Below are 26,935 nucleotides of genomic sequence, written 5' to 3'. Positions count from 1 at the left end.
TCAAAGAACCTTGATATCTCAATTTTAACCAGCATTTAAAAGAACTTTCAATTATTTACAGTGAGTAAGTCAGCGTCTTAAGGTAGTCTAAGACATGGTTTTGTCTAAAAGCTTGAAAAAATACAAGTATGTAGTGTACAATGTACGTTAACACTGTGTTGTTAATTTATATTGAATATACATGATTTCCACGTGTTCGCTTTTACCCAAAAATAATCCTAGGATTTATAGGAGCTAAGATAATATATCTAAATTTATCATATCGGAGTTGTGTCATGTTTGTTTTCACCAGTGGTTTTGTAGTTTGTAATTTTTATTCTAGAATAAATGTGTTTACTAACGAAAGGAATATTCATACATGCAAGTGACTTTCTGGCGCAACAAGACTTAGTAGTCAAAAATAGCATGCGCACTGATATATTCTGTATAAGAAAATGCATTTGCTTTCACACGTATATCAATTCTAGACCCAAATCTGGTGTCAGTTGAAATCGGATCTCAAAGTACGGATCAAGTAAGAGACCTAAATTACTTCCTAATGGTCTGTTGTCTGAGGGAACACGTGCATACTAAATTATCGAAAAATCAACAAACCATATCTAATACTAGACTTGCCTGCCTGCTCAGCGCCAAAAAAAAAACAATTGTTACTTTTTAAAAGACCTTATTTACTATCTTGTGCTCTGTTCTCTTGAGTGATCATGAGCACCTCAAATTATTGAAGATCAAAGAAGCCATATTGCATTTAGACAAGCTAAAATATATTATAACGTTTAAAGGATTCAAATTCCCAACGACCTAATGTAATTATTTCTTTATCGGTATGACCATTCACTGCAAAATGTTTTGCTGCATCTATTCGAGAGGAAGGCGTGTTGTATTCCTTAGGATTACAATCAGGCAATTGCATTGTCAGCACAGAGTACTTTAGAAAACTTGAAAACGTATAACGCCGGTTTTGTTAAAATGACAGAAAAGTGATCCATTTTTCACATGTCTGATTGAAAAAAAAGTTTAATAACAATCTCACTGGGCAAATAACTGCTTGATTAAACTTTTCTATTCTAAATGTTCTGGATACGCTTTTTTTTTCTGCTTTTGAAAAAGGAATTGTGAAGAACATGATATATACAGATTATGATCATTTTTGTGAAAGGCTGTAAATGACACGCTGTGTATTTCTAGTAATTGTCATTACCCGATCCAGATTCTCAAAAACTTATACATGTTTTAACATTAATCTAATAAAATGTTTATTTTACAAGGAAACACAGACTAACTGCAAATAGTTTATGAGTCGTAGTAATAGTTCTATGGGTATAGGTTTGTCAATTCCTTTAGCCAGCTTTTGTATAATAAACGACTAAGTAAAATCTGTATGCTCATTTATTCGTAAAAATAGCCTAAACCTGATAACTATACCTTAACCGTTGTAGGGCATACCCTTAGTTTTATAGATAAGCAAAGGAATGCAATTATCTCATTACGATCATACTGTTTCACCATGTATCTCGTCATCCTTGTGAATCTAATAAAACAAATGAAGTCAATCATTTGTGATTTTTTTTCATGTGTTCCGAGAGTTCGATTCGTCCAATAATTTTGCTACTTCTGTTCTTAAATGGTAACTGGGTGTGCACCTCTTGATAATGCCAAACTTTTTTTACGAGTATAATACAATCTGCAACTTTGCATAACGAGGAATTAACTGAGCTTTTATATATGAAAACTGAAAAGGCTGTGAGTTCGAACCCAGCACGTGGCGATGCGTTCGAGTCCATTGTCAATAGACTATGATTTCCAGTTTTCCTGTCGTTCCGTCGCTGGTTCTCCCAGATTGCCGTTATTAACCTTAATTGCTGAGCGTAATGATAAATCTTCTCAAAAATGACACATGTACCTCTAATTATCGACTATTGAAATATGAGTAATCAATTCAGTAAGTAAGATGAGAAATTGTTGCAAACATATCTTTATACAAATAATAAATGCATCAGTACATGACTCAGTACATGTATTCCGAATTGATATAACTTTGCTGACAAGATGATACATTTTGAAAGTGAACCTGCTGTGTTATCATAACTTATGACATTTTGAGGCCTGTCAATTTGACTGCTAATTTTTTTATATAAAAGTAATGACAAATCAATAAATTCTATATTTAATACTTTTCTTTCAAATTTTGAGATGCGAAAACATCATATTTTGAGATACGTAAACATCAAATTTTGACTGATTAGGTCTTAGCACCGTTTTAATAATGCGTAGGCACAGACACTGGTAGATCTACTTTCGCAAATGAGGTTTGCACTCCATCACTGGTGCTGCAGGCCCTTGTTTATGGTGTTGCCCTTTAAATGGCACTGTGTTAGGACTAAGGCTGCAGCTGTCTCAAACTGTTGGATTCAACAAATTGAACTTTCTGAGCATTTGCAACTGCAAGGCAAACAATATGGAATGGAGGGTGCATAGAACGAGTTTAGAATATGGTGCATGTATAATAGTTTCTACATGATATAATATCTTAAACAGTTTAGTAAATACGTTGAATTGCTATCTGTTTTTGGAAACAAAGGAACAAAATGCCTTAGGAAACATTCAGTGGTTCATTTTTTTTTAGGAAATGACCATTGGATTCCGAGGGCTGTCAAAATTGGTATTGTCAGAATTTTTATTTAGGAATTAAATGCTTTTTTTTGTAATTTTATTTTGATGCTAAAGCGTTAAACCAAGCACATTTTGTAATATTATGTACGTACGGAAGCTGGATGCTTTTACATCCTAGCTTATAAAATTACAAAAAAAGCATACAATTCTTACAATCACATTCTTAGTATTATTACCATAAAATTATTAGTTAATTATGAGTAAATAAAGCTTTTCGTTTGCTTTTCTCTATATTGATGTAACGTTGTCACGGAGAGCACGTGCAATGATTAATGTTACATTTTATAGAGAAATAAAAATAAGTGTGGAACGCTTGCGATTGTTGTCGGTCAATCAAAATAACGGAATCATATGAAAAATTAACATTTGAACGAATATCTATTTTCAATTTTTGCAAATGTCAAACGCTGTTTAACTTTCTATTTTGGATAGAATATTTGCTTTAAAAAAACAAGCAGCCATTCATCACCAACACTCCTTACATAATTCATAAATACATTTTAATGATCAAATACAAATGCAGAAGACTAATGCTAAATATGAATGAATAAAGGAGCTTATTTTTTTGCGTAAATTAGACAACAACCCAACAACACGAAAACAAAAAGACAATAAGAGGTCAATATACGATCGTCAACTTTCCCCAGGTGTCTATACACATGATACAATATGTCAAACTTTGAATCGCTCCTATTTTACCAAATTGTGTGATACATATCAACCGAGACTATCAGAAATCTGCAATCAAAAAAACAACCTAAAAATGACAAAACTACATCAAAATAATACAAAAGATTACCACTGATAATCCTGGCGCTTTACAGAGTCAAATGAACACATGGCGGGGTTAAACTGGAATATTTTAGATAACAAATTTTATATTTCGATCAGTGAACTACTAAAGGTGCATGAGACAACCAATACAAAACAGAAGATTAAAAAGATGGTGTTACACTTTAATAATGATAAAATAGATTTAAAATATCACATATGAACACAAAATAAAGATAATGTATCTGCTAGGAGAACATCATGGTGTTCTTCATTCTTATGTCGGTGGCTGTATTTTGTAGTACAATGTATATTTCATAGTAATTTCAAAAGCAACGTAACTGACAGTACACGAAGACACCGTGCATAAAACGCAAGGCCCGGATCACACCTGTATATAATTTCAGTTCAGAAAAAAAAGGGCTATTTAAGTCTTGCGTGACACTATAGATTTGATGAATAAGGTAATGTGCTCCTAAACAGCAAACGCCCTTTAAAAAAATTCAAAAACAAACGACCGAGGGACATGATTAATTTATTATTAGAGTTAAATATTTAAGGAATGACTGTAATATTTTTTCTGTCTATGAAGAAATAACATCAAAAATATGGTGCACACTGAATAACCCGCGTAGCGGGTTATTTTAAAGTGTGCACCACATTTTTTATGTTATTTCGAATAGACAGAAAAAATATTACAGTCATTTCTTATAATTTAATTCTAAATTCCATTTTAAACCTGAGTAAACCATGAAAAAACGTTGATGACGTCACGGTCACATGACAAAATTATGTCTATGAGCTGATAAACAAAACAACGTCAGCCAATCAGAAGACGCGTTACATCCAAAATTAAATTATTATGGTATAACACGAAAAATATCCCAAGGTAACGTCATATTTTAAAACTTGGTATACAAATGTTAATACAGGACTTCATTTTTTTTCAATAAGCTAGTATATTGAACGCTTGTATAAGAGAGACAGAAGATGCCAAAGTGATATATTGTGACAGATGTTTGACATAAATTTTGGTTATAAAAAGACATATGTTTAACTGAACTTTCGTACCCGTTGTCTTGGAAGATTTTTATACTCTAAGGGGGTCCTAAATAGTTGCTTTTTGATGACCCTACACGGAGTTATAATTTAATTCCTTGCGAACACATTCATAAGGACCAAAAATTCCCATCTGCATCTTTTAAAGATTCCGAATATTGTATAAATTGAATGGGATACCCCATTTCAAACCCAGCGTCTCGGAAAATCTCATCTAAGGACACCAGATAATGATTAAATTTGTAGCTATTAAATAATTATACATGGATTTCTGGCGAAAACATTTATAACGGCCGAATTTAAAGTTTGTCTTGGCTGATAGAAGAAATATCACAATAAAAACTGAAACGCAAAAACGCACAAACACATAAAGATGTTTATTCAGGACAATAACTTATATACAAAAAAACAGCAGAAATATATATGAACTACCACCAATGAAGGTTGTAAAATACTATAGGTGATACTTAATGCTTTACGTAATGTTCTTTTTATCTTTTTTTTTTTTTGTTGTTAAGAGCAAAAATTGCACAAAAATAAAGGAATCATCCTTTAACGAAAACAACTCTTGAAAAGTTATCGGCTATTCGTTGATGGCTAAAGGCTATTTATTTCTGAAATCTAAATTTTGTTTCGCAGGTTCTGAGTGTTCAAGATGTTACATGCAGCTAAAATATTGGTAAAAACAATTGAAAAAATACTGGTCTGTATAAAATGTACACAAAAGTAAACGAATGAAAGCCGCTGGAATGCAGTCCAGGACTCCGATAAGCACATTTAAAAAAAAATAAATGACAGCTTACATGAACTGAGTGCCGATAAAAGTCCAACACTTGCTTTTTCAAAAATAAAATCTATATCCAAAATGATAATCTTTAAAAAAAAAATTTACAATTCAAACAAAAGATCGATATCAAACAAAAATGTTTCATTATCATTTTTCGGCTACAATGGATATATGAAACATCCAATGTCGAATTATCAACATAGAGTTCTAATAAAGAATGTTTCTGTCATGTTGTGCAACGAAATCTCTACAGCACATGGTAGTGACAACACTAAATGTTTAATAGGATCCCGCGAAAAGCCAGACTTTGGTCCACGAAGGTAGCAAATTGTCTGTGTTACCATCGCTGACGGCGTTTGGTACACATAAGATGGTTGTTGGTTAACAGATATTTTTTTACGCCGGACGGCCATTAAAATATCACCAAGGAAAGGTCGCCGTGCTCTTTATTAATTTCCACGCAAACTGATATAGCTCCGAAGGTTTTACCATGAACACCAATGGAAACTCGTGTCAATTAGAAAGCCACGCGGAATCGATATCGGAGATGTTTAAGACAAATGCATCGGTCCTGCTGGGGCGTTTGTTGCTTTATGTCTTCCTGGACATGGCCTATTATTAAAAGATCCCTTTTGCGCAATTCAATTATGTAATTAAAATATACCTTCATGTGCTACTTTAAGAGATAAAAGGGGTCAACATTTCGGTTTTTTCGACATTTCTATCCTTTTGATAGACACACCTAACTTTTTTATTTCAACAAATAAACACAAGCGGATTTTTGTACAAAAATTATGAAAATCTTCTTTACTCATCTCTTAGTATGTTCAACAGTTCTTTGAAAATAGTTAATGTTTAACAAAGTTTCGGAATTTTAGGAAAAACGGTATTTTTGCGGTATATTCATCAAATTAAAAAAAAAAAATCAATGTTGACTTTTTCATTAAAATTGGTACCAATAAACTTCATACGTAATCAAACATAATGCAATTTTAAAAAAGAGGGGTTCATATACTCGTTTTCAAGTTAAATCAGTTTAAATAACAAAAAAAAACCAGTTATTTCCCGATATGTCACAGTTTGACCTCGCGAAATTTACATTTTACTTTAGCAACGCCATTACCTCCCCTGTAATTGTATTGTATGCCCTTAATGACAGAGGGTAGTCGTGAAAGTATGGATTACTTGTACAATTCATTCAAACGATTATAACATTTAAAACAATAAGAGGGATTTGTATGTTTAAGAACTCATATTAATGTCATATAATTTTCACAATTCTTTTCTTACCAATTTGACTATACGTTTTGATTTTGAAGGAAAGATACCTCTGAAAGTGGTACAAAAGACACTTTTCTAAATGTATTTACCGTTTTTTTACACCTCAGGAAGATGTATTTTTCTTTCATTAAAACTTTTTTATCAGAATTTTTTATTGTTTTGTATTTTAATCTATACAGTCATGCAAATACCGTATAGCGGAAAGTTTGACTTCTTATTGACTAAAAAATCAGAAGACATCAGAAATTTCATGCCAATCCAATGGTTTCGTGTAAAACTTGTGTGGTATATTTGTACATTAGATGACTATCCAGTAAAGCCAATAATCAAAAGTGTGATCATTTTAAACCAGTTTTCGCTCGGCTTTTAACGGTGATTAAAGCCCATACCACAGAAAAAAAGCTCGCTTAAGCACTGGAAGGATCGATATTTAACGCTAATGGCATTTTCTGAATTTGCAACCACGAGTTCGTTAGTTTATGCATGCAAATCGTAAAAATACTTGTATCTACATATTTTCAAAGTTTCTTTTTTCAAGGGCCATAACTAAGGCAACACATCACTAGTCTGAAACGAATTCAAAAATAAATTAAACAACTCAAATTAATTAATAATAATTATGCCTCGATACAAAAAAAGATGTAAAATCGACATTTCAAAGCAATTATTCATTTCAAGTCCTTCAACTTTGGCAAAAATTTATTTCTTAATCTGAACGAAATTAAAGGATGCTATGCATTTTCTCAGGATAAAACCATACATAATGTTTCAAGCTTACAGATAGATAAGGAAAATGGAAAATCTAAGGTTTCAAGCAGAAATGTTCCATCTAAAGAGGGAGTCGAAGGATACCAAGGGGGCATTGAAACTCAGAAGTCGAAAATGAACTGACAACGCCATGGCTAAAAAAGAAAAAGACAAACACACAAACAATTAAAGTACAAAAAACATAACATACTCAGCAAAACTGGGGGTGATCTCAGGTGCTCAGGAAGGGTAACATGTATAACCCCGCCACATTCTGTATGTATGTTTTCTGTCCCAAGTCAGGAGCCTGTAATTCAGTGGTTGGTGTTTGTTGCTGTTGTTTTTCGTTAATTTTTTTGTACAATAATGAGGCCGTTAGTTTTTCGTTTGAATTGTTTTACATTTGTGATATCGGGCCTTTTATAGCTGACTATGCGGTATGGGCTTTGTTCATTGTTGAAGACCGTATGGTGACCTATAGCTGTTAATTTCTGTGTCATTTGGTCTCTTGTGGAGAGTTGTCTCATTGGTAATCATACCACATCTTCTTTTTTAAAAGCAGTTCCTGCTACACACGTGGCACTCATCGTGTTGCTCATGCTAGTACAAACCCGGTAACAAGTCTAATTCAGTAGGCCACATTCAGGGAAAAGGGGACGGGATTGTAGTTAAGACATTTGAAACCTATCCTCTATCATCTGTGAAACAGATATTCCATAACGGTCAATCAACTCTTGATGGCGTCCGTAAAACTTACGAGGGGGTGATTTCAACTTCACCACTTGAAACTCTTGGCTTAACAGCTTCTTTGTGAGCAGCAACCCTCTATCAAAGAAATCATGATTCGAAAATTGGTATTATTGTCGGCAAAATAGTCTTGGAGAAAATGGGTCAACAAAATAAGTCAAGTTGACCGATTAGTAAAAGTATCTGAAAAACTTGACTATCACAATATTGAGCAAGGTCAAACAGACGTCTGATGTCCAGTCGTTTGTTTATGTGGTTCATATGTGTTTCTCGTTTCTCGTTTTTTATATAGATTAAACCGTTCGTTTTCCCCTCTGAATGGTTTTACACATGTAATTTTTATGGCCCTTTATAGCTTGCTGTTCGGTGTGAGCCAAGGCTCCGTGTTGAAGACTGTACTTTGACCTATAATGGTTTACTTTTACAAACTGTGACTTGGATGAGAGAGTCGTCTCATTAGCACTCATACCACATCTTCTTGTATCTATTCTAACGCTATCTTTTCGGTTTTTAGGTTTATTCATTACAAATGATGCCGATGATTTTCACGTTTTTGATTGTCTATGAGGTGAAGATTTCTGCTCCGCGTTGAGTGTCGTACGGTGTCATGTAGTCTCTATCATCAAAGACATTTGGTCTCTTGTAGAGAGTTGTTTCATTGGCAATCTTACCATTATTTTAAGTTCCATATTTTTTTTTAATCGACCGTCACTGATGAATCCTTTGTAGGGAAACGCGAGTTTGGAGAATACAGTTATACATCTTTCATGAATGTTTTAATTATTATCCGAGATACAGACCTATAACCACAAATACTTAAAATTGACCAATGAACAATGAAACTGAGGTCAAGGTCAGATTGCCACTTCTTGTCGGATATGTAAATCATACATAAATTAAATCTAGCTTATGTCGAGAACTTATGATTGATCGATGAATGACATAGTAAGGGCAGTGTCAGTTTACATGCAATTAGACATCTATATATTGCAATCATCCAATACAACCAATATTGTCCACCTATTGTATCTAAGATACCACACTCATTAAGACAAACAAATAAACCATAAAAATGTATTAAATTTCAGACATACTATTTGCGAATAGTATGTTCACATTACAATCATTTCAGAAAATATACTTCGTCTACTATGAGATTATAAAAAAAACCCACCAAAATCTCATGAAAAATAAGCATCGACCAATTGCACATGAAAATAAGGTCAATGTTAGATGAACCCCGTTCAATATTCTAGTGAAAATAACAAGTCCTGCATACGCTAATTGTAATTGACCCATTGCTTAAAAATCATCAGAAAAAAAACGAACCATAAAAACAGTACATTGACAAAAAGTTAGTTGAAATCTACCGGTCGGACATGTGCACCCTACAATCAGCCTATACACAAACGAAACAACGAAAATTAAATCAAGGACAATTGAAAATTATGTCATTGAAACATAAAGCTTTAGTATGCAAAATTTGAAGCATTCGGATCTTCTTCACATCTGAAATAAAAGAAATATATACCAAAAGATAATGACGTCGGACATGCATACCTATATTTTGCATTATGTTGCGCTCTTCTCAGGCGAAACTAAATGTATGTCAAAATTATAAATGCTCATAAGAACGATCTTCTAAAACTTTTCCAATGAATCATTTTAAACGTAAGTGAGCGGTAAATTCAGATCATATTGATCATACTAGATGGAGAGTTGTTACATTGGTACTCATACCACATCTTCTTATATCTAGTGAAAGAAACGAATATTTCATGTACAAATCATTTATAAAGTGAGTATGGTCTGTATTTAACTCCAAAAAGGGCATGGTGTTTCGAAGTTCAAAGTGAAACCTGCAAAAATTATACACATTTTTATATCGGACATAAAGCAAAATCAGCGGACAAAAAGCAAAACGGACCAAAAGCAACGGACAAAAAGAAAAAGTGTCGGACAAAAAGCAAAATTATCGGACAACGTATCAACGTGTTTTCTGTATCTTTGAGTACGATTATATCTTCGCTACAATAATGAAATTTTGATATTTCTACAAACATCTTCTCCAATTAATTTACCTTTCTTCAAATTATTCTTATCATCCTACTTATTTGAGGTTTTTATTTGTGGAAACTTTCAATGATATTTGGAAAGGATTCTATAAAATACAGATGTCACATTTACAGGTGTTATACCACCATTGTTTTTCTCCTATTAGTCCTTGTTAAATTTGCACTTTTCAAAACATTGTGCAGAATTTATATTTGTTTCAAATAAAGAAATACTTGGCATGAGTAAAGTTTTATCCTGTCCAGTACTACAGACAAAATTTCACATAACATTTCATTGCATATAAGAAAATAACCATCACTTAAAGTTATCCAATCACATTTTCACCCTTTTTTCCTGTGTACAAGCTTTAGTAACAGTGTGTCCTCAGGTTTCCAAAATATCTATAGAAACACCAATTAGAAAAATTGTGCTTTGAAACACCCAAGATATATGTTGATGAATCAGATATTTTTTACTGCAATGAAATGTAGGATTAATTTCATACAACTGTCAAATTCAAGGGAATATTTTTTTTCGACCCTTTTCCGTATGCAACCGGATGTGACGTACTGTGATTTGGTGGAATTACACCTGCAGCAATGATTTGTTGAGTATATTTACACGTCCCCTCACGAAAAAAATGTTCCCGTGCATTCATTTATCAATTTGATCCCTTCCTTTTATCAAAATATTTGATGAATGCTCATATAATAAAAAACTGCACGATAACAAGTTCGAATTCAAAACTTTAAATCAAAGTAAAACAAAATGCTCTTTGTGACAACAGCATAGTAGGAAAATAAACGACAAAAAAAAAAACAAATAAAAGTCCAGAGAAAAACTAAAGATGTATTACCACAAACCCAACCGAAAACATATATACCGTATAGCTACGTTAAACCAATAAAAATCAAGGATGTCAATAAATGTTATTATCAACGGTCAAAGTGTGAACTTAGTATCACAGTTTTCAATGAAAGTAGTCCCGGTTTGAGTTATCCCTAACCTTAACCCTTAATTATATGTATTAATACGTCTTTGATATTCCGTGCGAATTTTGAATTTATCAACCTACCAAATGGTGAAAAACTGTTATTCCCTTTGAAAGTAGTTTGGTGTATTTGATACGTTGTGGATAGGATAAAACTTGAATACTATCTAGAGCATGCGATGTTGTATCGTAAGATTGGCAACGACGCAGTATGGGGAATTATGATTATTGTGGCTGGAATTTCTAAGAAGCAACACAAAAACAAAATGTCAGTTTTTAACAACCTCTGAATTTTACGTTGCTGATGAACAAGGTCGAGTATAAACAACTAATAGTTGCACTGATTTCCCCGAAAGCTGGTTAAAAGCGACACAAAATGTCACCTTGCCTTTCCACACTAACTGATAATTATATTGAAACATGATATCAAAATGCAGGGAGTGACATGCAATGCATTACTTATATATACGAAGTAAATTTACAACAACAAAGCGCTTACATCTCACCGTTAGAAATGTATTTCGAGGTTATCTTTCTTGTATCACTTGGAAGTATTTATTCAGAGAAGTGTAATAATCCATTGATTATACGTAAGAAACAGCTTACATATTCATTTTTACACTGGTTTATTATTTTAACTGCATACATGTATGTTCTATATATTTTCTGTAATATGCAAAGTAAGATTTTAATTTGATCACTTACCTCTTGTTTTTCCTTTATAGTACTAAGTAATATTTCTTAATTTAGCATGCAAGAAATTCTAACACTTATTCAAAGTACAAACTGAAAATTGTGCAATTTGAGTATATTGTGTTCCTATCATGCGTGTAACAAATCAAATGAACGTTGTTGTGTTGTTCTGTTCTAGAGCAAACAAAAACAGAAGTCGATTTTTTATCGAACAGGCTGACAGCACTTCAAGCAAAACTTTCTTCATGTAAAGGTGAGTATAATTTTAACGTTCAAAAATGGCAGATCTAAACGTATATATTGATATTTAAAAAATGTATTGAATGTAAGCAACTCGTAGAGATATGGCCTTTTTTAAAATTAATCAATCAAACAATCAATCAATCAATCAATCAATACAAGCAAAAAAGTTTAGTACTTATGGACTAGACCTAAATGTTTTGCCCTGATAAAAGCGAGACAATCGTACGTCAAAATTGTCAAATCAGCGAATTTTATATTTATCAGGTATGGTAATACAGTTATTATGCCAAGTTGTCTGAAATTAAAGGCAAGTAAAAAACGAAAAAGCATTAAAACGCAAACAAATAATTGTTGATTCAAAATTTGTATAATAAATATATAAAAGTAGTTTGTATTTTTTCATTAAAAGTTTTCAAAAATTTGAGTTACGTTCTTCTTTTACCAGTCTTCAAAGCTAAATGGTAATAACTTTTCTTCATGTAAAGGTGAGTATAATTTTAACGTTCAAAAATGGCAGATCTAAACGTATATATTGATATTTAAAAAATGTATTGAATGTAAGCAACTCGTAGAGATATGGCCTTTTTTAAAATTAATCAATCAAACAATCAATCAATCAATCAAACAATCAATCAATCAATCAATCAATGTAAACTTGAAAAAAAAGCCTTTGAACATTTAAGATCAACAACTGTATGCTAAAATAACTAACAATATGCATTTTCTAATGTAAAGCAGATATATCGACATGAACGTACACTGTCAAAAAATATAACAAACATTATCATTATTTGATTCAGAAACCGGAGGAAAATCGTATTATTATCATTCCTTATTACACTGGTCACTCTTTGCATAGTTATATCCTGTTGCACTATAACTAGAACAATGCTCGCAGATTTTTTGTTGTTTTTGTTTCGTAATCCCCAACCGTTGTTTTGTTTATCTTAGAAAGAAGTTGAAATTTCTTATAAACACAAAGAAAACCCCAAAATCAATGATGACGTTTAAAGTGATTTCATATTACCTATAAAGGCTTCTGTAAAGAAGCAGGACGGGAGACGATTTATACACGTGTTATTTGTAAAATGTGTGTTTGACTGATTGCTGTGTAAAATTTTTACAGACAGGGACAATTTTATTCTTTACCATTATATGTGTGCATATGCTTTTTAATATGCATATCTGTACACCATGCAATGGATAATCATTTCTATTTTCAGGGGAACCTCCAATTTCTTCATATACTGCCTTTACAGCTACATTATCTACAAATGGTGTAACACTGTCAAAAGGAAAAATTGTCAAATACAGCCGGGTTCTTGCTAACATTGGAAATTGTTACGATTCCGCTACAGGTGTTTTTACTATTAAAACGCCAGGTGTTTACTCTATCTCTGCTTCTATGATGACTCCTCCGAACAAGGGATCTCATCTTTCCTTAATGAAAAATGGACAGATTTTGGTATGGCTATACACAGGAGGTCCATATGACATGGCATCGCAGACAGTAAACGTGGCACTGTCAGGAGGAGATAAGCTTTGGATTCAAATGCAATCCGGGACACGTCTATATGGAAATGAATTTTATAATCTGTTTACTGCAGCTTTGATAAAGCCCGGGAACTTTTGAAAAAAACGGAAGGAGTGACTCAAATATAATTTGATGAATATTAAAGAAATATTAACTATATTTGTTGTGTTGATAACTTCTATGTTAACGATTAAAAACTTAACACACGCATTGATGTGTTGGTTTCGTGCTCTTTGATTGATTGGTTGTTGGTTACATAACGTCCAGTGGTAAATATTTCATGCATGTTCAGGACGATAGTGTTTTATGTACCTTATACTTGAATAATAATTTTTTTTGCTGCGTGTTGGTTTCTACCACACTGCCTATAGGTATAAGGGGAGGGTTGAGACCTCACAATACATGTTTAACCCCGCCGCATTTTTGCGTATGTCGCACGTCGGGAACCTCTGGCCTTTGTTAGTCTTGTATTTCTTTTTTAATTGTGGTTCATTTATATGTTTCGCAGTTTAGTGTGACGTCCATTTTTGCTGAACTAGTTTACATTATTGCTTAGGAGACAGCTGAAGACTGACTCCGGGTGAGGGATTTTCTCGTTGTGTAAAAGACCTATTGCTGGCCCTGAGCTGTTTTCTGCTCTTTGATCGGAATGCTGTCTCTTTCCATTCTCAATTCTATTTATTACTAGATGTTTTGTTTTGATTCATTATAAGACTACATGTTGATCAGCTTAAGTATACATCTTAAATGACGGACATGCGTAAAAAAAACATCAACGAGACAACTAAACAACTAAAATAGAATATGCATTTTGAACATGGTATTTTTCTATTAGTTGATTAGTAATTGGTTATAATCCAGCGGCAACTATTACATGAGTATTAACAACATGATTATTTTGTATGAAAATTCCATGCTAGAACTAAACCATCATGTTGTTTGATTTTAAGACATGTTCACAAGGTAACATTTTGCAGGTAAAGCCAGTCAACTAAACTTTCTATTGACTCCCAAGAACTTGTCGGCAAGGAAAGCAGCGGACGCTTTTCGACGAATGTGGTCTCGCTCCGTTGGAGGTCATGCGATTCCCATGTTTTTCTCTGTAAAATGATACAATTCTTAAGTATAAGGAATACCGGTAGTTTTATGAAAACTTAAACGTATAATCTGAAGTACTATCAGATTTGCACTGCATTGTAAAGATTTTGTTTTGCATTGCTTAACATCAGGAATACCTTGATTTTATGTTGAAGAGAACAAGAAACTTGCAATTACAATAGATTATGTTTCAGGGAAGGGAACAGCGCTGCAAATCTAAAGTTTTGTGTTGCAAAGTTGTGTACAGAAAACTGACATTTGCGTCATTTAGGTTTCAATAGAAATACTTATTTTCTGATTAGCAATATACATATACCTGCAAAACTTTTTATATAAAAATATCACAATTTTTTCTTTTCAAGAGCTTGTGTTTGCTCCTTTTAAAGAAAAATACAGTCACTCACGCATTTACTGTTCAGTCAAAGTTATAACTAATATCATCAACCCCTGGTATTTTCTCTCAAATTTTAAATTAAGATTTCGGTTTCCATTACAAATCATTAGCCGATTGTTATCAAATGAGTATCATATTTTTCAATCCAAGACACAGCATTTAGAAGTAAGAGAAATTGTGTTCGGTTAGGTTGATATGTCGCCATGAGAGCTACCACGTTAAAAATCAATACTTCGATGAGTAAAACGGACTTTAAAGTACCATTGATATTGATATTTTTGTTTACAAAAAGAAAATTTCCTTTTCTGAACAGCACATTTATATCCCATTTATCATTTTTATATTAGTATCTTTTAATAAATTTATAAATATTTTCTATTCGACAATGTGAACACAGAATAAAAAATAGAGTAACTTCCTTGAAATATTCGAATTTGTCTGTTAGAAAATGGACGGACATATTGTGGTTTTATTACTTGCAAAATTCAATATTGTGCATCACGATCAGTAAAGAAAACTGGATATATTGGCCACTGTCCCAGGGATTCTGTAATTTTTGGCCAGTTATCTTTCCAATTGACTCGTTACAAATTGCTAGATAATTAAAGTATATACTAGTAGGTGTTAGACAGGGCATGCTTACGATTTTAGAGCAGCTGATAATATTTCTTCTTTTTATATCCACTTCTTCGCTCAAAGGCAATACATGAACATTGTCGGAAAATAGAGAATTTATTTGTACAAGCTTTAGCAACAAAACGGAAAGTAAGGCTCAACGAGCTTTTATCTTGTTTCGTAGCGAGTATAAATGCATGTAGAAATTGACGCGGTTAAACGCAAACCGCGGAGAGGACCAAAATTGAACTGTTACGTATAAAAGACTTTATTTGTACATGTAAAAATAAAGATAAACAATATTAGTATATCAGTTACGTGAACAATAGTTGCAGGATAGTGTGTTTTATGTTTCAATTCACGTTGAATTATGGTTAAATAAGTGTTGTGTTTGTTTGTAAGAGTCGTCATTCGACACCCCACAGTGTAAATACATGTAATGTAATACGACAAAATTAAAAATAGAATAACATGGTAGAACGAATATTAGTACGGAATAGATTCTGTATTTACGGAATTACACAAATACTCTGCCGAAATTTAATATTCATATTTCGCTAAAAGAGCACACCAGAAAAAACTCACTATGGTATTAAAAATATCATCTTTAATTGAGTATACTTTTCCTTTGGACAAGAAATGAATTTAAAGCTGACAACAATAACAGAATACAATATATGAAAAATTGAGAATCTTATTTCCTGATTCTACTTTTGAACATTTCCCAATCGTGAATTAAAGCACTGGATGATTCAACCCGATTTGTAGAGTATAACAGCCTTATTTTATCTGGTTTGTAGTCTGGTGAGAATCTACCCTCCATCTGTACTTTTACGCCTAAGGTGGCTGCAACTATTCCTATATATACATCGTATATAAATATAGGTTTTATGAATGGGAGTGCTTCTTTCATTTGTGATGCTACATCCATTGAAATCATCATAGAACCGCCGCCTACATATTTAGGACAAAATTTGCATGAATAGTCTTCGTACAGAATATACCATTTTAAAACATTTGATCATTTCGGATATGCCTTTTCCCACATGTATCCTGCATATATGACTAGGCATACCCGTTTACTTATATTCTGGTGTAATTTCATGAAAGTCAAAATTTATGGAATGTTGACTATGTAATCGTCGTCCACAAAAAGTGTATTGAGATACCTTGCAATTTGTCACGGCCCAATTAACATCCATGGTTTTCTTCACGGTATTATGTCTGTAGACGTCGAAAAAATCTTCCTGAATTATATCGTTGTTTCATCTGCTTTCGGTTGCAATGTACTATTTCATGAAATCTAAATATCCTAGAATGAAAACGAGTCTGATAGACGGAGGCTGATCTTTCCCTTTTTGACTGTCATTTTGACCTTGCCAAAAACTTAGATTCTTGAAATAAATCTGAATTTCTTCTTCCGGTGTAAGGATAAGTGTTGTCGAAAATAGCGTAGGATTGTGGTCCTAGGAGTTCAATACAAAAGGTTATCACTATGACTATAACAGACGCGATCAATTTAATTAGCCATGTGCATGTACATACTGTAGAATAATGCATATCAATCTGGACTCTGTTTGGTATTCCTGAAAATATAATAAATACAATAAATCATGTACTGAATAAATTATTTAATGTAGATACATGCTAGTCGATGTGTGTTTGAGAGAAAGAGAACGAATAGGAAGTTAATCGTCTTTTCATGTTATTTTTTTAAAATTTTATTTGATCAATATTGAGCTGAACGTATCGGTCTAGTATGAAAGAAGATTGAGAATGGAAATGGGGAATGTGTCAAAGAGACAACAACCCGACCAATGGACAGAAAACAGCCGAAGGCCATCAATGGGTCTTTAACACAGCGAGAAAATCCCGCATCCGGAGGCGGGCTTCAGCTGGTCCCTAATTAAAATGTGTACTAGTTTATTTCACATTAAAAGGTAACATTTTCCAGTGATTGTTAAAACACCACACCATCAAATCAGCGTTTGAGCGTTTTTGATGAAGGTAAGTTCAGAAATGGGCTTAGCTAAGGACGCACACAATTAAAAAAAGTGTTATTTTTATCATGTAGCTGCACGTCTGAGAACTGAATTGGGAAAAGACATTGTGAAAATTAAAATGTTTAAATTGTATACCGAATGAATATTAAAGTTTAATTGCAATGAATGTGCGTAAAAGTTAAACATTGAAAGATAGAATAAATGTCAGGATGACTTTGAAAATACACATTTTGAACTGCTGAATATTGAAAATGAAATGAATATCAAAATAAGAATCAAACTAAGTCTTAGATAAATGATTTTTATTTATTAGTTGTTATTGGCTTTGAACCATTTGTCTATTACTGCGAGTACTCTCAGATCTGTACTTAGTGTCTTTTTGTCGTGGAATGTATAAGTACCCGTCAACGTCTGTGTTTTTGTTAGATGTATTTCTATTTGTATCCATTTGATGTGTTAAACCATTTTCATTTGTTCTCATGTTGTACTGTTACACCACTGCCCCAGGTTCAGGGAGGGTTGGCGCCTTCAAATGAGTTTAGCCCCGTCACATGTTTTATGTCCCTGTCTCAAGTTAGGAGCCTGTTACTAGGTGGTTGTAGTTTTATGTTGTTTTTCATATTTGTTTGTCGTTTGTTGTATTGAATAGTTTGTCTTGCGTTGTGCTGTTTCACCACTGTCCAAAGTTATGGGCAGGGTTGGCGCCATAAAACAAGTTTAACCCAGCCACATTCTGTATGTGCCTGTCTCAAGTCAGGAGCCTGTAATTCAGTGGTTGTCGTCTGTTGCTGTGTAACATATTTGTTTTTCGTTCATTTTTTTTTGTACATAAATTAGGCCGTTATTTTTCATGGTTGAATTGTTAAAAATATGTCATTTCGGGGCCTGTTTTAGCTGACTATTTGCTCATTGTTGAAGGCCGTACGGTGAACTATAGTTGTTAATTTCTGGCACAGTGTCATTTGGTTTCTTGTGGAGAGTTGGCAATCACACCACATTTTCTTATTTATATAGCCAAGTGGATGCTTAACAGTGTTATATTTTTTATCTTTCACATCGATTATTAAATTAAACATGATTTCATCAAATGAAATGAAATAACAGGACCAATAAATAGAAAGTATAAGTTATGTAAATTAAAAAAAAAAATATAAAGATAATTAAACATATTTAATTGATATAAATTAAATAAATAAAATAAATATAAAAAAAGTTAGTCACAACTCAAATTACTATATCTATGTGTAATTATACATACTGAAGAGCGGAATTTATGAAGTGCAAAAATACCGTATAACACATAGTTATCATAAAAGAAGAATATAGTAAGAATTTCGTTATGTTATTTGTCTGGGTAAAACATAAATTTACATATTGTACGTCTTTTATAATGCCAATAGTTTTGATAGTACAAAACATGTCATTAAAAACTTGAAACTTAGTACACATGTTCCCGATGATATAATCTTACTTATTGTAATGCCAAATCAGAGTTTTGACCCAAATTTCACGGTTCACTGAACATAGAAAATGATAGTACGAGTGGGGCATCCGTGTACTTTGGACACATTCTTGTTTTGTCATTGATGAAAACCCCATATGCTTTGTTTTTCTATAATGTCTTTTTTTTGACAAAATGTACAATGATACAGAGTATTAAGGTTAAATGTATACAGTTGAAAGCAAAATTTGCTCTCAAAGACGTGCTGAAAAAAGGATTCTGCGAAATGACGTTGTAGCAGAGACATATTATAAACATGTCTCTGATTGCAAGAAGCCATCAAGCCAAAAAAAAAAAAAAAAATTACCCTTTCATATCGTAAGAAGGAAACGACCATTTGATTTTCAGGGGGTGATTGATAGGGGCAGGGGGTAGAACGTTATAGGGGGTCTCATACTTTCCTCCCCATGCAGCCATAATTTAGTTTTGTTTGAGAGCAACAAAAACAGGGAGGCAGGAGGATTTGACCAAAAGACAATGGTACAAAATGCCCATCGGTAGGTACAAATTTAAAACAACAATTTGCTCTTGAAGTCCACCCGAATAAAAAAAAATGGTTTCGGCTTTATTACGTTGTAAGAAGGAGTCAAACGACAAAAGAAAAAGTAACCTTTCAAAACGTCAAAAGGGGGTGATCATTTGATTTCCTGGTGGATTTAGAAATGAATATCAAAATAAGCATACGTAGCAACAAATGAAAATGAATTGTCAATTCGCAAAACATTCTAATGGCCTAACGTCACAGTACCCAAATTGCACCTATTTAGCAAAAATAGCAGCGAAAATCTTTTTCTATGGGACTAAACACTTTATGTTTTTTTATCACTTGACATTATGCACGTCTTTCAAATAGGTTAGTGTATTTAAATATTCGCAGAACGTGCACAGTATAAATCAACAGATGAAGTGTTTACTGGAAAAAAGTAAAATCTACGAAAACGTCGCCATAAAAAGTCATCTTTTAAAAATGAGAAATACAATATGTTACAGGCATCCATTTCTTAAAAAAAAAATAGTAAGCATGGACTTTTGTCAAATATTGTTCTAAATTTGAAGAAATAATACAAAACATCAGTTATTAAATTTTTACGGACGTGAATTTAAGCATGGATGCCATTTTGGTTACTCCTCATTACAGAATCATGGGTCGTTAGGAGGTCAGTTTAAACCCATTTTTCTATGATTCAATATGGATCAAAAATCAAATTGGTGGGACTATACATTTGTAGTGAGTAAGGATACATCTAAAAAGTAAAAACAAAATGGAAACTTTTGTCTGGATCATAAAAAAACGTAGGTGAAAAATAACGGCAACAGTAGTATACCACTGTTCGAAATTCATAAAAACTGTCAAAAAAGGTGCAATTTGTGTACCCCCACGTTATACATAAAGAAGCTATAAGAGATGTTACTTTGTTTCTGCTGCATCTTATTTGCATGCATTCATTTCACTTGAAATAAAAGGAACAAATGTACGTACATGTAGGTAGGCATGGATTCTTTTCATTTTCGCTCCTCCTTGAATAAATGGGGAGACCTGCAATTACTTGACAATATGAGTTGATTGCTTCACATATAATTGGTCCGCAGGGGGTGTTGAGGCGGTTGGCCCCACGTAGTGTGTTTAGGGCAGCACCCTGGTAGGATCGGTAAGGCGGGCATGGAGATGCGAAGCCTCTTTGAAACTCTGAGGATTTAGCAATGAAAAAAAGACAACTTTGATATAAACAAAAATATTTTTCTCAACAGTTTTTCTGTTCTGCTTAATTTCTTTAGGATTGTATGTTAATTGATAATAATAGAACAATTATAGCATATGTATGAGAAGTCGTTACGTGGATATGTTGACCTGAAAAAAGTATATGGACTGAGTAGGAAGTCCTAGTCGACACACTTCTTCAAGTTAATATTTAATATTTAGTTCTGATACAAAGGCTACAAAAGATATTTATTAAATGCCTCGTTCACACGTACATTTAATTCGAATTTAATTCGAATCAAATGCGAATCGAATTCGCTAATCGCATTCACACACTCTTTTTTTTTAATTCGAATTGATTCCAATTGGCTAAATCGTATTATCCAATTCGCATTAGAAATGCGTTTTTGTTAATAATTAAAAGTTAACGTCGTTAGGACAGTAAAGCGAATTTTACGCGCATTGCAATTCGAAGTAGAATTTACGTTTGGACGTTAAACGTTTCGAATGCGAAGTAAACTAATTCGAACGAATTAGTTAATGCAAATCGAATTCGAATTACGTGTGAACGCAGCATTAGTACGGTTAATGTGACGTTACACTTTATTGAAGTGTATATAAATTGCGTACTTTATTTACCATGTTTACGCATTTAGCTTTGTTTTGATGGGGTGGTATTACGTACAAGGGGGTCATATACTTGCCTCCCCATGCCGCTAAACCTCACAGCAAAGCAACGTTACGTGTACTTAGTCACATATCTTGAAAAAGGATGAACACGCTAGAACAATGACATTTCTATTTTGTATTTGTTATGAATATACGAATATTTGCACGACTTGAACTTACATTTTATTAGTTTAACTCGCACTCGAAGTTTATCACGAAATGGAAATTGAAAAGAAGGTCGGACATTAACTTGGATTTTGACTCAATTTCTTCTAAGATCCGAAGCTTTCTTCGAAATGTAACTCGAACGTTAACTCTGACTCAATTGTTTAGTTTAATACTAGTACTCTAATTGCAACTCGAACTTTTAATTTGAACTTAAACTCGAACTAAAAGTTACTTCGAACTGTGAAAAAAATAAATAAAATCTGAGAAAAAAAATCGCTCATGTTTTGTTTTAAACTGTAACAGCAAAACATAGACTTTGCATTATCTATACAAATTAATGGGGAGTGATTTTTTACTCACAGTTTTACATTAACAATAAATAATGTCCATGTTCATGATGCATGAAATGGTTTAACGATGTTTTGTTTCAGTGGTGACTTCGTATACTGTCCCTTTACCATAAATTAACTTAATGTCTCTCCTCGGTTGACCAATGCTTGCTTTACAGCAGGTTACAAATTTGAATTGTCCCCCCGAAAAATATCTCTTTTTGACTAAATCACAAAATTATTATCGGAAATAGATAAAACTTTTTGTAAAACAGCTTCAAAAAAGCAATCTTAAATGCTTGTTTTCCCATTATAAGTAAATTAACCTGTACTAATGGCAGATTTCAGCATTTTCTGAAATACGCAAGAGTTAAAAATGTACGATGTTTTATATCAGGACATAAACGTTTATAAAGTTGAATTAAAAGAATCAGTTCTCATCCCATTTATACTATAGTATGGCTTATCTTATACTTGAGGTATATTTTTCATACCTAGTAAAGGTATGGTTGTTGTTTACAGAATGGAGAATAATGGATTAAAAATTAAAGAATGAAGAAAAATGGACAAACAAAAATAAAGAATAGGGAATAATGAAATGTTTAAACATAAAAAGAAGAGAATAATAGGGATAATAAAGTAAAAAGAAAAAAATGTTAACAACTTAAAGAATACAGAACTAAAGACCCATCCAGCCAGACCCTCATGGAATTTAAACTTCTTTGTGCAAACAATATTTAAACATGTCAGTCACCCGTGAATTTTACTAATAATTTGAAACATTACAGTAATGGAGAATCGTTTAGTTGTTTTGCTACTGTCTGTATGTGTCTTGCTTGGTGCATTTTATGTAAATACTGTAGAACAAAGAATAATCCAAATAAAAGACGAGTTACACGGAAATGAAATGAAGAAGGTGAAAGAAGAATTAGAATTGACCAGAAAGGCATTTACAGAAGTGAAAGTAGAATTGAATCGACGAGAAAGGCACTTAAGCAAGCGAAAGTAGAATTCGATTCGACGAGAGAGCAAATTAATATACTTCGTAAAGCAATGATAGAAAAGGACAATGCCCGCAGGGAAGAAATATTTCAAATTAGACCAGGCGTAATTGCGTTACGTGAAGAATTAAATGAGATTAAAAAAGGTGAAAAAAAAATTAAACAGCTATACCATGATACTTAAATATAATTTAAATCATACATTTAAAAATACTTACGGGGCATACTTTTTCACCTCATATGATATCACAATTTGCTATAGTAGAAAGAGGACGATTACCGAAGCAACGATGACGGGAGGGATTGCTCCTTTACGAAGTTATCCATCGTGCATTTATTAAGACTGGCGGGCTAATGACTGGTAGTCCATTGCTCTGTACTGACATGATTTACCCTTCAAGCGTAATGTGTTAATCAATAAACAACATAATTAGTTGTGACCTATTTTGGTTCAAAGTTTTATGTGTCAGGGTGTAATACACCAAGTCATGGTACGTCACATCTGGTTTCATACGAAAAAGGGTAGAAAAAGCATTCTCTTGAATTTGAAAGTTGTAGGAAATATATCTTGGGTGTTTCAAAGCACCATTCCTTTTACATTTGGTGTTTCTATAACATAATTTGTAAACTTAAGGTGACATGGTTACTAAAGCTTGTAAACAGAAAAACAAGGGGTGAAAATTTAATTGGTTTCATTCCGGTAATGGATATTACCTTATATGCAATGAAATGTTATGTGAAATTTTAACTGTAGTACTGGACAGGATATAACTTTACTCATGCCAAGTAAATTTTTATTTGAAACAAAGATAAATTCTGCACTAGTTTTTGGAAAATGCCAATTAAACAAAGACTAATAGAAGAAAAACAATGGTGGTATTACTCTTATTTCGGAAAGCTGCACATTCACCTTTAACCTTGTATATTGCAGCAGATATTTGTTTCCAATACTGAATTTAAAGAGGTTAAGAGCTTTAAGAATTTTTAAACAACAAATAATGTCATTAATTTTGAAAGGAAGATATAATGTTCGTTCAACCTTTTGATTTTATTTTTGATTTTTTTGTGTTTTAACGCCACTTTTAAGCACCGCTTTTGGGCTATTTCGTGGCGGCCAGTTTAAATTGTTGGAGGAAGCCGGAGTGCCCGGAGAAAACCACCGACCTTCGATAGGAAAACTGACAATGCTAGTCAATTAAGATTGGAGTCGAGTGCACCCGCACGAGCGGGGTTCGAACTCACAACCTCAGTGTTGACTGGCTAGTGATTACAGTAGTAACGACTTAGACCACTCGACCGCCCCCGTTCAACCTTTTGATTTATATCCTTGCTTACACTATTACTTTTTTTTAACATAATAACATTGCTTTATTTTCATCAATTGCTTGTTGCATTACCTTCAACAATTGCAAGCTCCTTGTGAAGTTCAAATATGATTTACAATTCTAATGTAATAATTAAATAAAGCATCAATCTAATATTTTTTTTTATTTTTTTTTTTTTTTTATTGACAATAAATTTAACTTCTTCCAATTTTCAACTATCACTGATTATGTTGCATTCTTGTTGTAAATTCACTAATGACTAGACAAACTACATCTAATCTTTTCGTTTTCTGACCAGATCAATAGTACGATCTATAAATTGAATAGCCAATTATAGTTATAAGAAAGTTAAAGCCAAAGTAGTTATTGTCAGGTATTTTTTTTGCCAAAAAAAAAAAACAAGATCTTTTAATGATATAGCTTGTTCTATATTTACCTTTTGCAATAAATGGTGATTTTTATTCAATATTACTTGATAAGATTGAATAAGATTTGAGTTTTTTATGTACATATCCTTATTTAATATATGTCGACCTGACAAATTGATTTACATGCATAAAATATTTGCCAGTGGAAAATAAGCAGAAATCATTAAAATTGCTTAATTGGATTAAAATATCAAGAGAATATAGAATTAAAAGGATCTAAAATCTTAATTAATTGTGATAATTTTGACTGCTATAATAGTACAATAAGGTTTGAGGCTATGAGATACAAACAGTTGTCCTAATATTTCTGTACCTGCAGCCAATGTGTCATTAGGCAGCATTGAAGTGCCGTAAAGGTTATATGTCAACATTAAAGGTAAAACAAGATACCATTTAGAAATCTTTGAAACAACATCTTAATATCCAATGTTTATTCTCTCAGGGATACAATCAATAAATTTATTTCAATTGATCTACAAATTATATAGAATGCATATACAAAATATGCGCATTAGGATGACTATATGTACATGTAGTATTTAGCGAGGCTGGAAGCCAAAATATTTAAAAAAAAACATGTCCAAGAAACCAGTTAAAAATTTTTATTGTTATAAACATTGCAGTTTTTAGGATATCTTTAAAATCAGGTCAAAAGTTTCTTTTTTGCTGTCTACGTAATTTAAGATTGAGTGATACGTTTCGATTGTTTAGTCTTTTTGGGGTTTCACTCTACATATTGAAAATTATGGATTTCCACCGAACAAAAAAATAAAACAGATATAATTCAAAGATTGTTAAACGTTAGTAGTGCAGCTATTCTTAATGCAGTGTAGTGTTAATATTTATCTCACCGTTTTGAGATTACGTAGACATGTGCTATAAAACGCTGTCAAAGACAATTTTGATACATTTTTCCATAAACATTTTGCATCAATTTATACTCAAATAACCGTAATGAATAATATAACATTCATATACTCCACACCACCACATGAGCGTACATTGCGGAAAAATATAACACACATTATCTGTACTTTAGCTTCAGAAACTGAAAGAAAATCAAGGCTCGCAGAGTTTTTGTTCACTTTCGTAATCCCATGCAATCGTTGTTTGGTTTATTTTTGTAAGAAATTTACATTTCTTAACGCAAAGAGAATCCCAAAATGAATGATGACGTTAAAGTAATTTCATATTACCTATTGCTCTTTATAGAAGCAGAATGGGAGACAATTTATACACGTGTTATGGGTCGTTTTCAAAATCCGTCCATATTTGAGATAGAAATTGAGAAAATATTTTTTATCAATTTAATTCAATTTTAATTAATCTAATGAACTCTGAATTATTTATATGAACAAAATCCAAAATATGCAGTCTTAATGAAACTGGAAAGATCATTTTGAAAGCAAAATGAGATTACGGAATTTTTCAACTACAAACCGATAGCAATTAGGTTGATATATTAATGTTTGGTACTAATAAATGATGACCTTTTGCTTAAATATTATAAGATAAATTTACGTTTTTCTAATTACTTCGGTTATTACAGTGTTCAACGACCGATTTTGACTTTTGCTTTTTTTCACCTACATAACGATATTGTCAACTACCCAACAAAAATGTCCACTACATAACAAAATTAGGTCAATTGTTATATAGTTGACCGTTGTATGGTGGACGTATTCACACTTTGGAGCATTTTTTAATACTACTGATACTTCGACATCACATACACTGTGCTTTTTCTATAAAACATAGAAAATTGATTATAATGATATAGATGTGGACGTGATGTTTCACTGTTATCTTGAAAAAAAATCATGTTATCAACTTAAAAAATACGGGGCTACCTCTACCTACTTAAATGCCAATAATTGTTGATACCATTTACAGAGTTATCTTTTTATGCTTCCATTATTATAATGATATGTAGAGTTTGTGCTGAGGCACTTTCTAGTTAAAAAGGGGTGTCAGAAGTTATATTATAGCAAGCAAAAACGTTTTCGTTATGTAGTTGACAAAATATCAAGGACACTATAAAAAATTAAAATAAATCTGAAACCATACCCAGCTACTATTTAAAACCTTTATAATATCATTCTACATTGTATTTTCTATCTTAAAACA

The 26,935-nt window shown here is 32.5% G+C and overlaps 1 long non-coding RNA gene across 1 annotated transcript in view; it reads left to right on the top strand.

Annotated features, from left to right (window-relative positions):
• Positions 1-11,613: 11,613 nt before the first annotated feature.
• Positions 11,614-26,935, top strand: part of LOC127702648 (uncharacterized) — a 176,117-nt gene continuing 160,795 nt past the window's right edge. Inside the window, exon 1 of the long non-coding RNA XR_007982519.1 lies at positions 11,614-11,698. This is a non-coding gene — a long non-coding RNA (uncharacterized LOC127702648). The remainder of the gene's footprint in view (positions 11,699-26,935) is intronic.

The sequence above is a fragment of the Mytilus californianus genome, unplaced genomic scaffold (assembly GCF_021869535.1).
Source record: "Mytilus californianus isolate M0D057914Y unplaced genomic scaffold, xbMytCali1.0.p SCAF_5, whole genome shotgun sequence".
In the NCBI taxonomy this organism is placed as follows: domain Eukaryota; kingdom Metazoa; phylum Mollusca; class Bivalvia; order Mytilida; family Mytilidae; genus Mytilus; species Mytilus californianus.
This window is presented reverse-complemented; position numbering and strand designations above follow the sequence as displayed.